Here is a 12,492-nt window from a genome sequence, read left to right on the forward strand (position 1 = left end):
AGATGGTCTGGGAGAAAGAATCAGGTACCACTGGGGAATGCTGGGGATCCCACGTGCACATCCCTGGGCCTGAGACGTCCAGCCTGCACACAGCCAGCCCCACGCATCGTCCCACTGTCACAGGAAGAATGAAAGCCCCAGACCCTTCACTTTCCAGCTAAGAGAGTGGGGGAAGGGTGATAGTTTTGGCCAGTGAGGTGTTAAGAGAACTCCCTGGGAAGGGGGGTGTCTGGGAGACAGTCACCATCACCCAGAGGATGAGAGAAGCTATCCCATGTTCCACCACCAGCCCCAGACACACATGCTCCAAATCCCTGTTATTTGCTGTTGTGCTGTGAGCATGTGCTGTCCAGAGCTGTGGCAGCCACTTTGTGCCCAGGAGTGCTACAGAGTTCCTGGCCCAGCATCCTGATGGAGAAAACAGCCATTTTCAGTGCTGTGTGAGCCCCAGCTCTGGCTTGTGCCATGTGCCTCTGACCCATGTCACCTCCCCAGGAAGCCTTCCTGGACCTTCTGAGCTACAGTCCCTGTCATCCAGCCCACGGCCTGTGTGGCTTTCTTCATGGCTCCTCTGTCTCTGATTCTGTTTTCTGTCTAGCTGTCTCCTCTTGGTCTTCATTGGAACATTCACTCAGGGAGCTCAGAGCTTGGACTTGTTTTTCCCTGGGGCAGCAGCACCTAGCAGAGAACAGTAAATGAACAAATGTTCATCTACTAAATGAATGTGTGGTCAGCAGGTACAATCACGGTGTGCTGCTGTCTCCACTTCCTCTGCTCCTGATAGAGAGGCAGAAAGGGGATCTGAGACTGCCACAGGGCTGCAAGCCCACCTGGTGGGGGGGGCAGAAAGCTGTGGGCCCTTCAGCCAGCCCAGCGGCCCATCAGAACCAGCACTCAGCTCCCCACGTGGTTTGTGATGTCCCCTTACCATATAATACTCTGACGACAGTTCAGGGAGACACAAAGGATTTTTTTTTTTTTTATTTTTTTTTTTGACAGGCAGAGTGGACAGTGAGAGAGAGAGAGACAGAGAGAAAGGTCTTCCTTTTTGCCGTTGGTTCACCCTCCAATGGCCGCCGCGGCCGGCGCGCTGCGGCCAGTGCACCGCGCTGATCCGATGGCAGGAGCCAGGAGCCAGGTGCTTTTCCTGGTCTCCCATGGGGTGCAGGGCCCAAGCACCTGGGCCATCCTCCACTGCACTCCCGGGCCACAGCAGAGGGCTGGCCTGGAAGAGGGGCAACCGGGACAGAATCCGGAGCCCCGACCGGGACTAGAACCCGGTGTGCCGGCGCCGCTAGGCGGAGGATTAGCCTAGTGAGCCACGGCGCCGGCCCACAAAGGATTTTTAAAAAGATTTATCTACTTGAAAGGTAGAACTAGGGGTGGGGAGGGGTATCTCCCATCCTCTGGTTCGCTTCCCCAAATGGTAACAATGGCCAGGGCTGGGCTAGGCCAAAGCCAGGAGCCTGGAAGTTTGGGTCTCCCACATAGGTGTCAGGGGCCCAGGCACTTGAGCCATCTTCTGCTGCTTTCCCAGGTGCATTAGCAGGGAGCTGGATCAGAAGCAGAGCAGCTGGGACTGGAACCTGCATTCATATGGGATGCAGGAATCCAAGGCTGTGGTTTATCCCATCGTGCCATAAGCCAGCCTGTATACAAAGAAGTTAGCACTTTATTCTTTTTTTAAAAGATTTATTTGTTTATTCAAGCAGAGTTACAGACCGAGAGAGAGAGAAAGGTCTTCCATGCGCTGGTTCACTCCCCAATGGCCAGAGCTGGGCCAATCAAAAGCCAAGAGCCAGGAGCTTCTTCCAGGTCTCCCATGCGGCAGGGGCCCAAGCACTTGGGCCATCCTCTGCTGCTTTCCCAGGTCATAGCAGAGAGCTGGATCAGAAGAGGAACAGCCGGGACTTGAACTGGCGTCCGCATGGGATGCCAGCACTGCAGGCAGAGGCTCAACCCATTACGCCACAGCGCCTGGCCAGTACTTCATTTTTGAAAAAGGTGTGTTCTACTATGCACGTGTAGGAGGCCTGGACATGCATAAGCACCAGGAGGCACTCGGGACTGTGCGTGCGAGGCCCGCAGACACGGCAGTGAAGTCAGGGCTTGTCACCTGCATTCTGTCAACGCCTTTTCTGCACGTGGGGCCCTCGGGAGGGGCGGCTCGGCTATAATCACAGGCCGCCGTGTGGACATGCGCCAGGCACATGGCCACAGGGCTGGAGCTGCCCCTTCCTGGAAGGCGGGCAGTGCCAGAACGCTCTTTACAAAGTGGGGTGGGACTGTCCCCAGTTGCCACGGCTCTGCCTTCCTGGAGAGGTTGGCCCACGGAGGGAGGCTCCAGGGGCAAAGACCCAATGTGTCTGTAGGAACCATGGGCGGCCAGACGCAGGTGCTCATCCCATGAGAGGGTGCAGGACCCTGGCCAGGAGATGCTCGACCTGGCCCTTGGAGCCAGGCCCCTTCACGCTGCAGCCTCCAGCCGCCCCTCTGCACCTCCATCCCCCCCAGGAATAGGCCTGCTTCGAGGCTGGCGGGGAGGGGGCAGGACAGGCCTCCTGGGGCACCCCAGGCTGACACCCCCAACCCCCGCCCCCAGCACAGCTCCTCCGCCCCTGTGCAGCACAGCCGGGGGTGGCGGTGATGGATGGCGGGAGGAAGCTCCAGGCTGTGGCAGCCGCAGACATTCCTCTCGCAGATAAAGGGAGAGGCGCGGCTGGAGCCCGAGATGAGGGCTGTGTGTATAATAAAGGGGCGCGGGTGTCATCCAGACACTTTTATGCGGTTCCGAGGTCTGGCTGCCTCGTGGCGGGAGGAAGGGCCCGGCCCTCAGCCTGTGGCCAGGGAGATGGCAGCCCCCAGAGGGCCTCAGGCAGGGTGGGCTGGAGCCCGGCCTGGGCCCTGGGCCCTCGTCCACGGAAGGAGCCCTGGGGAAGCCCGCTGATACCTTGGAAGGCTCGCCAGGGCCCTGGAGCCTGGTTTTCGGGGTGGGGTTGGTGGCACCAGTGGGGGCCCAGCCTGATGCCCTGGTCCGAGGCCTGGGCCACCCCTAACCTCTCGGGGCCCTCCCAGGGCTGGGCGGGCTGGTGAGCTGAGCCTGAGCATGGTCCGAAGGCCGCAGTCTCGGGCTGTCCTCTGGGGGCCCGCTGAGTGGCACGGACCCCTCGGCGCAGGCTCAGAGGCACGGCCCAGACAGGCAGCCAGGACGGAGCTCGGGGAGAACAGGAGTCCCAGGAACGGAGTCTCTGCCTCACAGGAGAGCACAAGGCTCACAGTGGCCTGCCCCTGAGGCCACACAGGGACAACAGAGTGAGGCCCAGGACTCCTGCCAACCGAGGCCCAGCCATCTAGGGGTGTGTGGGGGCTCCTTGGGATTTTAGGGTCTACCCAGTCCATCAGCCTGTGACCCTGCAGCTGTGGGCATCCCCAGCTAATGTAAGTGGCATGAACCCCAAGGACAGGGCGTGAGTGGCCCATAGACACAGGGTCCTGGACCTGGTGCTGCTGAAGGCCCAGGTTCCACGGGCTTGGGGCTGTACATGCTCTCTCAGGGCAGCCTGCAACAGCAGTGTTCTCATTACTGTTCAACAGTGGTAAACTGAGGCACAAATAGGGACACATCTGTTCAAGGTGACAAAGGGATCAAGTTTGGTGGTTTTTGAGAGGCAGGAGAGAGAGAGCGTGCGAGAAACACTGCCATCTCTCCAATTACTCCCCAGATACCTGCAATGCTTAGAGGCCTGAAGCCAGGAACTCAGTCCGGGTTTCCCAGCAGGTGGCAGGACTCCAGCTACTTGAGCCATCACTGCCCCCCGCCCAAGGTCTGCATCAGGAAGAAGCTGGAATCAGGAGTCGGAGCCGGAGCCGGGAGTTGAACCCAGCACTCCAGTGTGGGATATGTGTCTGGGTTTGGCACACTCACCCATGTGCTCCAGCCGCCAACACCGGCCCTTCAGCGACAGCTGCTAAGCGCCTGCCCAGGGGATGGATGAAGGAGCTCCTTGAAACTGATCGGCACCGATGTGCCCCTCCCAGCGCCGGGCAAGGACCCTCATGGGCCTCAGGGTTTGCCGGAAAAGCAGATGAAGAGGCATTGGTTACAAACCACCCAGGAATTTAAGAGACAGCGTGTTCTTTAGCTTTTTTTTTTTTTTTTTTTTTTTTTTTGTCAACCTAACAGCACCGCCCCCTGGGTAAGAATCAGTACTAGGACCCCCCCACCTGCAGGGGTCCCCAGTAGGGGAACCCTGATTCTCTGGGGACCCTTGAGAAGCCCCTGCAGCCCCGAGGTGGCCTGGCCCTGTAAGGGGTACAGCTGGGGCTCCGGGAAACGTGCAGAGCTGGGGGGCTCGAGGACCAGCTCCTAACCCCCCCTCCACCTTCTCCACTCCTTGCCCATGAAGACACACCTCTGGCCTGAGCATGGAGACACAGGAAGTGGGGGTCAGGGGACCACTGAGAGGTGGACAGTGAGGCCCCTCCCACAGGGTGTCACTGGGACTGCTGCCTGGCTGCTAAGCCAAAGGTCCACCTCTACTTTCTTTGGTGGGGGTAAGTCCTTTCCCAGGAGGGGCTTGGTACAAAGAGCTCCATCCTTCGCTCATGACAAGTGGTTCCTGTTGGGGCTTGTAAGGTCTGGACCTGGTGACACACAGTGAGCAGCCCAGAGCAGCTTCTCCTTCATTTTTTGTAAGTTATAGATCCATGGAATTCCATGACCAGGAGCTCTGGGCCCACTGATCCCAGGCACCTCCAGGGGGAGGTCAGCTCCTCGGGGCTGTGTTCATGCCCGTGTCCTGGCAGTGGGGTCCCAGCCAAGTGGCACAGCAGGCTCGCTCACCCGGATGCCAGTTCAGCAGACCCTCACCTGAGTGCAAATGCACCAGGCCTCTCCCCTGGGTCCCTGTCCAACAGGCGACTCGCACCTGGATGCCGGTACAGCAGGTGACTCGCACCTGGATGCCGGTACAGCAGGCATTTCTGACTGTTGGGAGCAATTCAAGCAGGAGCCCACGAGGAACAGTCCTGGTTATTTGAAATTGTCGGCAGATAATGTGATACTTGCTTCAGAATTCAAAACACGCCAATGGGAAACAGTCGCCCTCTGTGCCGTGGGTGAGTCGCCGTCCCTCTGGGCTCTGGTTTCCCAGGCTCTGACACAAGGTGGGCTCATCCCTCACACGCAGCCGTCAGGATCCCAGGAGCCGGCACCAAAGCCTGGGGCTGGCCAGCTTTGAGGATGCTCCCAGAGGCCATCAGCACCCACCGCCCGCGGCCACGGGTCAGGTTTCTATCCGCCGTCATTAGGCAGATGTCAAACTGGAAGGAGCAGCAGTAATTTGGACAATTACAGCCGCTATTATTGCTTCCTCTCCTTAAACGGGGGCCAAATTACTCACTTAAACACAACCACCAGTCGCTCCCCACAGGCAGAGGGGACCCGGGGGAGGGGGACGGGGCAGCAGGCAAGGGGTGGAGATTATAGGAGAGGAGGGGACACAGGAGAGGGGAGAGGATAGTGGGCAGGACAGGGCTAGACAACTCCCGTCTGGTGGTGAACAGGAGTCCTGTGTGACGTCTCACCGCTGTGCCCTGGGTCCAGACGATGCCCTCGGGGGGTCACTCCAGGACAGGTTGGAAGCAGGCTTGTTTGAGCCCGAAGCCCTGAGTGTCCTTGCCTCCTCTGAACCCCGCAGGCCGCGTGAGTCAAGTGGACGTGGCTCCGGGCTGGGGTGGAGAGCAGGGGCCCGGGATGTGCACTACCCAGGAAGGTGACCTGAAGCCATGCCTCAATTCTGAGGGCAGAGGCAGGCCTAGGCGGCTTCCGCTGAACTGAGCCAGCCGGCCGGGTGACATCTCCCAGCCAAGTGAGAAAGGGGGACAGGGATGGCGGGCCCCGTTCTGGAGTCCAGAGCTAATCACAGCTCCGATGGCAGGTACAATCGCACTAGCAATAGCAAACGCTTCTGAGGCACCTGCTGTGTGTCCAGCCTTGTGCTCAGTCTGCATCTCATAGCTCCTTGCACCCTCAGAACAACATCACACTGGGGGGTTAAGGCTTCAGCGTCGGAATTCAGGGGGAGCACTAGTCATCCCATAGCAAAAAGTAAATAATACAATCTAGATGAAGTACGTTGAACACGGAGCTGGGTGAAGTTCCTGCTCCACTTTTACGGGCTGTGCAACCTTGGGCCTGTCTCAGCCCTCTCTGAATCTGTTCCACAACTAACAGGTGCTGTGGCCATTGAGCCCCTGATGTAGGCACCTCGCTTTGCATGAGCGTGTGGTCCCCATTTCCAGATGAGAAAACCAAGGCACAGAGAAGAGAAGGGACGTGGGACAGCACGTGTGACTTGGTGCGGAGACCTCCTGCTCCCCGGTGAGAGCCCACAGCTGACACGGAGGGGCAGTGCCGTCCCGCACTCGTCCATGGTGGCTGCTTTCCCAACTGTGATCCCCCACCCCACCCAGAGCTGTCACCCACAGGGCTGCAGACCCACACTTTCCCCCACGAGCAGTGTCACCCCAGGACCCTGAGCAGGTCCCGTTATAGGTGAAAGGACCCCTTCCCTGGAGGACACGGGAGCTCTGAGAGATGGTGGGCAGAAACCTCAGAGACGGCAGGATGTAACCGGGCACCAGCCGGCAGTGTGGGCAGACCACCCCTGCACCTGCAGCTGGCAGCCTGGACGCAGGGACGGCCCCTGTGGAGTCCGCAGAACGGGCCCTGGCCTTCGGTCCCGGCCTGGCTGCTCCTGTCGGCCCTCTCTAGCCGTGGGGTGGTCGCCTGTCTCCTCTGAGCCTTGTTCTCCCTGGATCTCCCAGTATGTCACTCACCACAGGGTGGATGGCGGCACCTCCCAGCTTGCGAGCAGGAGCTGTGGGGCCCCAGAGAGGGCTCCACCTTCCCCCGCCTGGGTCCTCATCTGAGACGTGCCCTGCGCGCGGTTTGTGTGATTCAGTGAGAGCCCAAGTGTTGAGGGGCTTCCCAGCAGGGCCCAGAACCTGGAGATCTGTGTGAGGCTGGCCGGCAGCACGGCTCCTGCTTACTACTACACTTACCATCCGCGTATGCAGAACGGACAGGGCCCAGGGCGTCCTCTGTCCCTGGCCTGGCCTCCTTCACCCCGGGAAAGCTCCCTCGGGAGGCTGAGGCCCCCGAGGATCAAGACGGACACAGCCAGGGTGGCAGAGTCTATGTCCCACTCTGTACCCCTCCCGGGCAGCCTGACACCTGGACATCTGTCCCCCGGAGGGCAGGGTGGTCTTTGGTGACTGTGGAGCTGGGCTCACTCCCTGTCCTCCCCTGTAGCATGTGGCCCCCATGTGCCTGACTGGGGATGAAGCCAGGGTCGCCCTCTCCTGACGCAGTGCAGGCCCGGGACACTTGTTCCGAGCTTGTAAACACTTGCAAAGGGCAGCGTAGAAGCAAAACCCACGTGGCCCGTGTTTGGCTTGTCGGCACCTCTTTAGCTGCACCTCTGGCAGGCCTGGGGCCCCTGCCCCGTGCCTCCCAGGCTGGGCTGACAGGAGAGGCCAGGTGCCCTTCTACCCACCCACAAGCGCCGGGACCCTCAGCCACTGGGGGGGCAGCACGGCCGCCATGACGGCTGGTGCTGATGAAGCCCTTCTTGTGCACTAAACACTTCCGGCTTTTTCTCAGAGGTCGCTGTGACCCCATTTTGCAGGTAGGGAGACTGAGGTCAGGGTGCGGTTGTCACATGGCCAGGAGGAGGCGGATCAGAGCCTGGCTGGTGCACCTCCCTGACCGGGCAGGGTCAATGGGAAGGGTCAGTTGCTGACCGCTTGATGTCCAGCATGCAGGCAGCCCCTCTGGTGGCTTGGCTGGCCTGGCTCTTTGGGAGACGGTTCTGGCTCCCAGAGACATCAGCCTCTTCTACCATGGTGGAAATGAGCACCCTGGGCTCCTGGCTGAGGTGCTCTCTGCCCTGTCTCTGGGTAGTCAGACCTGTAAACCAACAGCCCCAGTGCTGGGGCAGCCAGGGGCTCTTGCACCAGAGGAGGCTCCAAGTGGCCAAGGAGAGGCGTCAGGAAAGGCTTCCCTGGGTGACCTTGAAGCTGAAAAAATCACTGAGCAGGCGGCAGCAGAGGTAGCAGGCCCAGGTTCACACAGCAGAACCACACCTCACTCCCCAACCCATGCCTTCAAGCCCTGAAAACTCACGGTCATTGCGCCCGGCTCTGTCCCGTCCATCACCCGTGCAGTCAGCTCCCCTCTGAGCTGCGCCCGTCTCCCAGCAGCCTGAAGTATTGTGCAGGCCCCTGACTCGTGACTCCTTGTAAAAACTCTGTAGATTGCTGACCAGTTTCCAGTAGGTGATCTCAGAACAGGAAGAATTTGCTGAGTCATGTCAATAAACTCGAGCTGAGTGTTTGGGCCATCTGGACCACGGTGATGTCCCAGGTTTTTGGGCAAAGGCCGTTGTCTGTGTGGGAAATGTCTTATATAAATTGTCTTATAAAAGTGCTTCCAGACTGTTGTGTGGTGTGTGCAGTAGAACATCCCAGCGCTCTGAGCTAGCTGGGGAGGTCTAGCATAACCCCAGTGCACACAGAACCAAATGATACTGCTCTCATCCGAAAATACAGTGAGGACCCGAGTGACGCCACAACCTGGGTGCAGAGACGGAGAACAGGGGGTACACGGTCCATACTTGTGCAGACGAGGGGCCAAAAGCCCACTGCACATGTCACCAGCTGAGTGATCTTACCAACAGCCTAACACACAGATGGAACCAATTCCCACCCAAAACACAGATGGTGATCTGTAACCACGCCAATGCAGAGCTCATGAACTGAGTGAATCTGTCATCCTAAGGTACAGGAAATATTACCAAACAGACAGGTGAGGAAGCTGGTGAACCTGCTGTCACCCCAGACTACACATGGCGCCCCCCACGGTGCGATTATAGCCAGGGCACAGGTGAGAAACTGGTGGTCTTGTTACCCATGAGGAAATGAGCTAGCCCAGTGCCGCTTTACGACACAGGTAAGATACGAGAGAGACTTGTCCGATCCCCGTGTATAGACAGGAAACCAAGTGCTGTTACTATTGCGCCAAGGTGCTGACCGCAAACCAAGTGATGCTACAGTCAGCCCAGCAAACAGATAAGGGACACAGTCCTATTGTAATCACCCCAATGGACAGCTTAAACCCGAGACTCTACTGTCACTCCAAGGAGCCGGTGACAGATGGAGATGCTCCTGTCTCATCAATGGACAGATGCAGATGAGGGGGTACGGCTGTTAAACTAATACACTGAGGGGAGCAACTCGGACTAGACTAAGTTACTGGAATTAAGACTTATTCTATGCATCTGCTCTCCCACAATATGGCGCTGAGAAGGGAGAAACAGCTTCTACACAGCTGCCTCCAGTTCAACCAATAAACTGTAGGACCTACTCCTGATTGGAGGAGAGCAGCGTACTCGGCGTGTGGGTAGCAGAGTTGGGATTGGTGGAAGAGGACTATAAAGGAGGAGAGAGACAACATGCACCAGGAACATCTATCTGAAGGAACACCTGTGCAGCCCCCGAGAGAGCCGGCGGAAGTGGGGAATGTGGCAGGGGGAACCGCCCTTCCACGGAGGTGGAAGGGTCGGTAGCCAACCCGGGAAGAACCAGCAGCAAACCCGGGAAGGGCCGAGCAGACGAAAGAACAACGCAGGGTCCTGTGTCGTTCCTCCACGAAGACGGGGAGTGACAATACACCAATGAAAATCCAGGAGATGGTACGGCACAGATGTCCTATCATCACCCCCACACAGGTACAGGGGAGTGAACCACTATGCCATCACTTTGGTGCCAGATGAGAAACTAGGGCATTCTAGGCTCTTCTTTATGCACAGATGAAGAACCAAGAGATCCCATTTGCACCCAAAGCACATTTGAGAAACACACAAATGCTACCTTTACCTCTGTGGACAAATAACTGACCTGAAAAATACAATAAGCAAATTAACTTGTTGACTGGACTCAGTGGATGTCCTAGTCCGTGTGTGCTTCCATGGTGGAGACATGAGAGCAAGGCAGCCCCTGAGACCCACTAGTCCTTACTCTTGTGGGACTGGACGTGGTGAGCCCTCCCTGTGGGAGGTCTCTGCCTGGCTCCAAGGCTCTTGGGGACACCCTTTGTAACCCAGGTAGGGGAAGACTCTGCTCACCTGTTGGCACCATGTGGATCCCGCCAGGTTTACTACTTGCACCTTCTGGAGCACTGGCCCAAGTCTCCCTTGGAACCGACCACTTGTGTTGCAACTGGGGTAACCAAGGAGTGCTATTCAGGAATACATGGAGCAGAGATCTGAGCTGACCCTGGGCAGTGTTCCCTGGGCTTCCATGGGCACCCTGAGCCCCTCCCTCCGGTCCCCCTAGCCCAAGCACTTTGGGTTTGTGTTGGGAGGGGCAGACTCAAAGATCTTCCAGGCTGGCGCTGCGGCTCACTAGGCTAATCCTCACCTTGCGGCGCCGGCACACCAGGTTCTAGTCCCGGTCAGGGCACTGGATTCTGTCCCAGTTGCCCCTCTTCCAGGCCAGCTCTCTGCTGTGGCCAGGGAGTGCAGTGGAGGATGGCCCAAGTGCTTGGGCCCTGCACCCCATGGGAGACCAGGATAAGTACCTGGCTCCTGCCATTGGATCAGCGTGGTGCGCCGGCCGCGGCGGCCACTGCGGGGGTGAACCAACGGCAAAGGAAGACCTTTCTCTCTGTCTCTCTCTCTCACTGTCCACTCTGCCTGTCAAAAAAAAAAAAATCTTCCACATAACTCATTTCTCCACTGTACTGTTGAATAGCATTGAGCTCTCCCCACCATACCCTACTCCTTTCCAGCCTCTTGGCCACACCTTTGGTGTTCTCTCTAGAATGTTTCTTCATTCTTTCCATGGCCAGGCTGAGAATTTTCCAACATCTAAATTCTGCTTCCTTTTGATTATCAATCTTGTCTTTCATGCCTTTCTCTCTTCCCACGTTTTACCATATGCAGTCAAGAGAGGCCATGCGACACCCTCAACGATATCACAGTTCATCACTGTTAAGTTCTTCCTCCCACCAACCACTAGGAGATGGCGTAAAGTCCTGTCACTGTGGAACAAGAATGGCTTTCTCCAGTTTCTAGTATCTTGTTCCTCATCTTCATCTGAACCTCATTAAAATGTTTTTTTTCTCTTTTTTTATCTTTTTTAAAGATTTATTTTTTTTTTGAAAGGCAGAGTTACAGAGAGGCAGAGGCAGCGAGAGAGAGGTCTTCTGTCTGCTGGTTCACTTCCCAGATGGCCACAACGGCAGGAGCCAGGAGCTTCTTCCAGGTCTCCCATGCAGGTGCAGGGGCCCAAGGACTTGGGCCATCTTCTACTGCTTTCCCAGGCCATAGCAGAGAGCTGGATCAGAAGTGGAGCAGCCAGGACTCGAACTGGTGCCCATATGGGATGCCGGCACTGCAGGGGGCTGCTTTACCTGCTGTACCACAGCACCAGCTCCTAGAATGGCTTTTGCCACTCACATTTCTACTCATCTTTTGTTCATGACCACTCAGGTAATCCAGGTCTGTCCTAGCATGTCCCTTCACACTCTGGGAGCCTCCATTCAGTACTCAGTCCCAAAGCCACTTGCATACTTTCAGTTACAGGGTTTTTTGTTTGTTTGTTTGTTTGTTTTTGTCAGGCAGAGTGGACAGTGAGAGAGAGAGACAAAGAGAAAGGTCTTCCTTTTCTATTGGTTCACACCCCAGTGACCACTGCGGCCAGTGCGCTGCAGCCGACGCACCGCGCTGATCCAAAGCCAGGAGCCAGGTGCTTCTCCTGGTCTCCCATGGGGTGCAGGGCCCAAGCACTTGGGCCATCCTCCACTGCACTCCCAGGCCACAGCAGAGAGCTGGCCTGGAAGAGGAGCAACTGGGACAGAATCCAGTGCCCTGACCGGGCTAGAACCTGGTGTGCCGGCGCCTCAGGTGGAGGATTAGCCTAGTGAGCCACGGCGCCGGCCTCAATTATGTTTTAAAGCAACTCCCCACTTTCAGTGGCAGTGTCTGTCTTCACCCATTTGTGCTGCCATAGCAAAACGCAACAGATTGGGTGATGTATAGCAGCAGAAATGTATTTCTCGCAGTTCTGGCGGAGGGGAAGTCCAAGACGAATGTGCAGCGGATGTGGTGTCTGGCGAGGGTATATGAATTCTGGAGGGAACACAACCATTCAAAGCATAGAAACGGAGACGACAGAAGGGAGAAGCAGTGACCCTGACGACTGTAGCATTTACTGAGTCTGAGTAGTAAAGAGATACTGCATGGAGGAAAATAAACAGTTCCTCAAGGATCTGTGAGAGAATAACACTTCTCACACTCAACGTCAATGTCAAGACAGAGAGGAGAAAAGATGTGTGGCAGAAAACACATTCAAAAAAGGAATGGCTGGAAACTCCAGGAATTTAGTTAAATGCATAAGCCTATAGATTCTAAAAGCTGAATGAAGCAA

The 12,492-nt window shown here is 57.1% G+C and overlaps 1 long non-coding RNA gene across 1 annotated transcript; it reads right to left on the reverse strand.

Annotated features, from left to right (window-relative positions):
- Window positions 1-1,671: 1,671 nt before the first annotated feature.
- LOC138847389 (uncharacterized) lies at window positions 1,672-8,287 on the reverse strand. The gene is made up of 3 exons (XR_011385169.1): window positions 8,189-8,287; window positions 3,926-4,062; window positions 1,672-1,884 (listed from the first exon to the last, which is right to left on the reverse strand). It is a non-coding gene; the product is annotated as an uncharacterized lncRNA (long non-coding RNA).
- Between the last annotated feature and the right edge of the window lie 4,205 nt (window positions 8,288-12,492).

This window comes from Oryctolagus cuniculus, chromosome 1, assembly GCF_964237555.1.
Source record: "Oryctolagus cuniculus chromosome 1, mOryCun1.1, whole genome shotgun sequence".
Classification (NCBI taxonomy): domain Eukaryota; kingdom Metazoa; phylum Chordata; class Mammalia; order Lagomorpha; family Leporidae; genus Oryctolagus; species Oryctolagus cuniculus.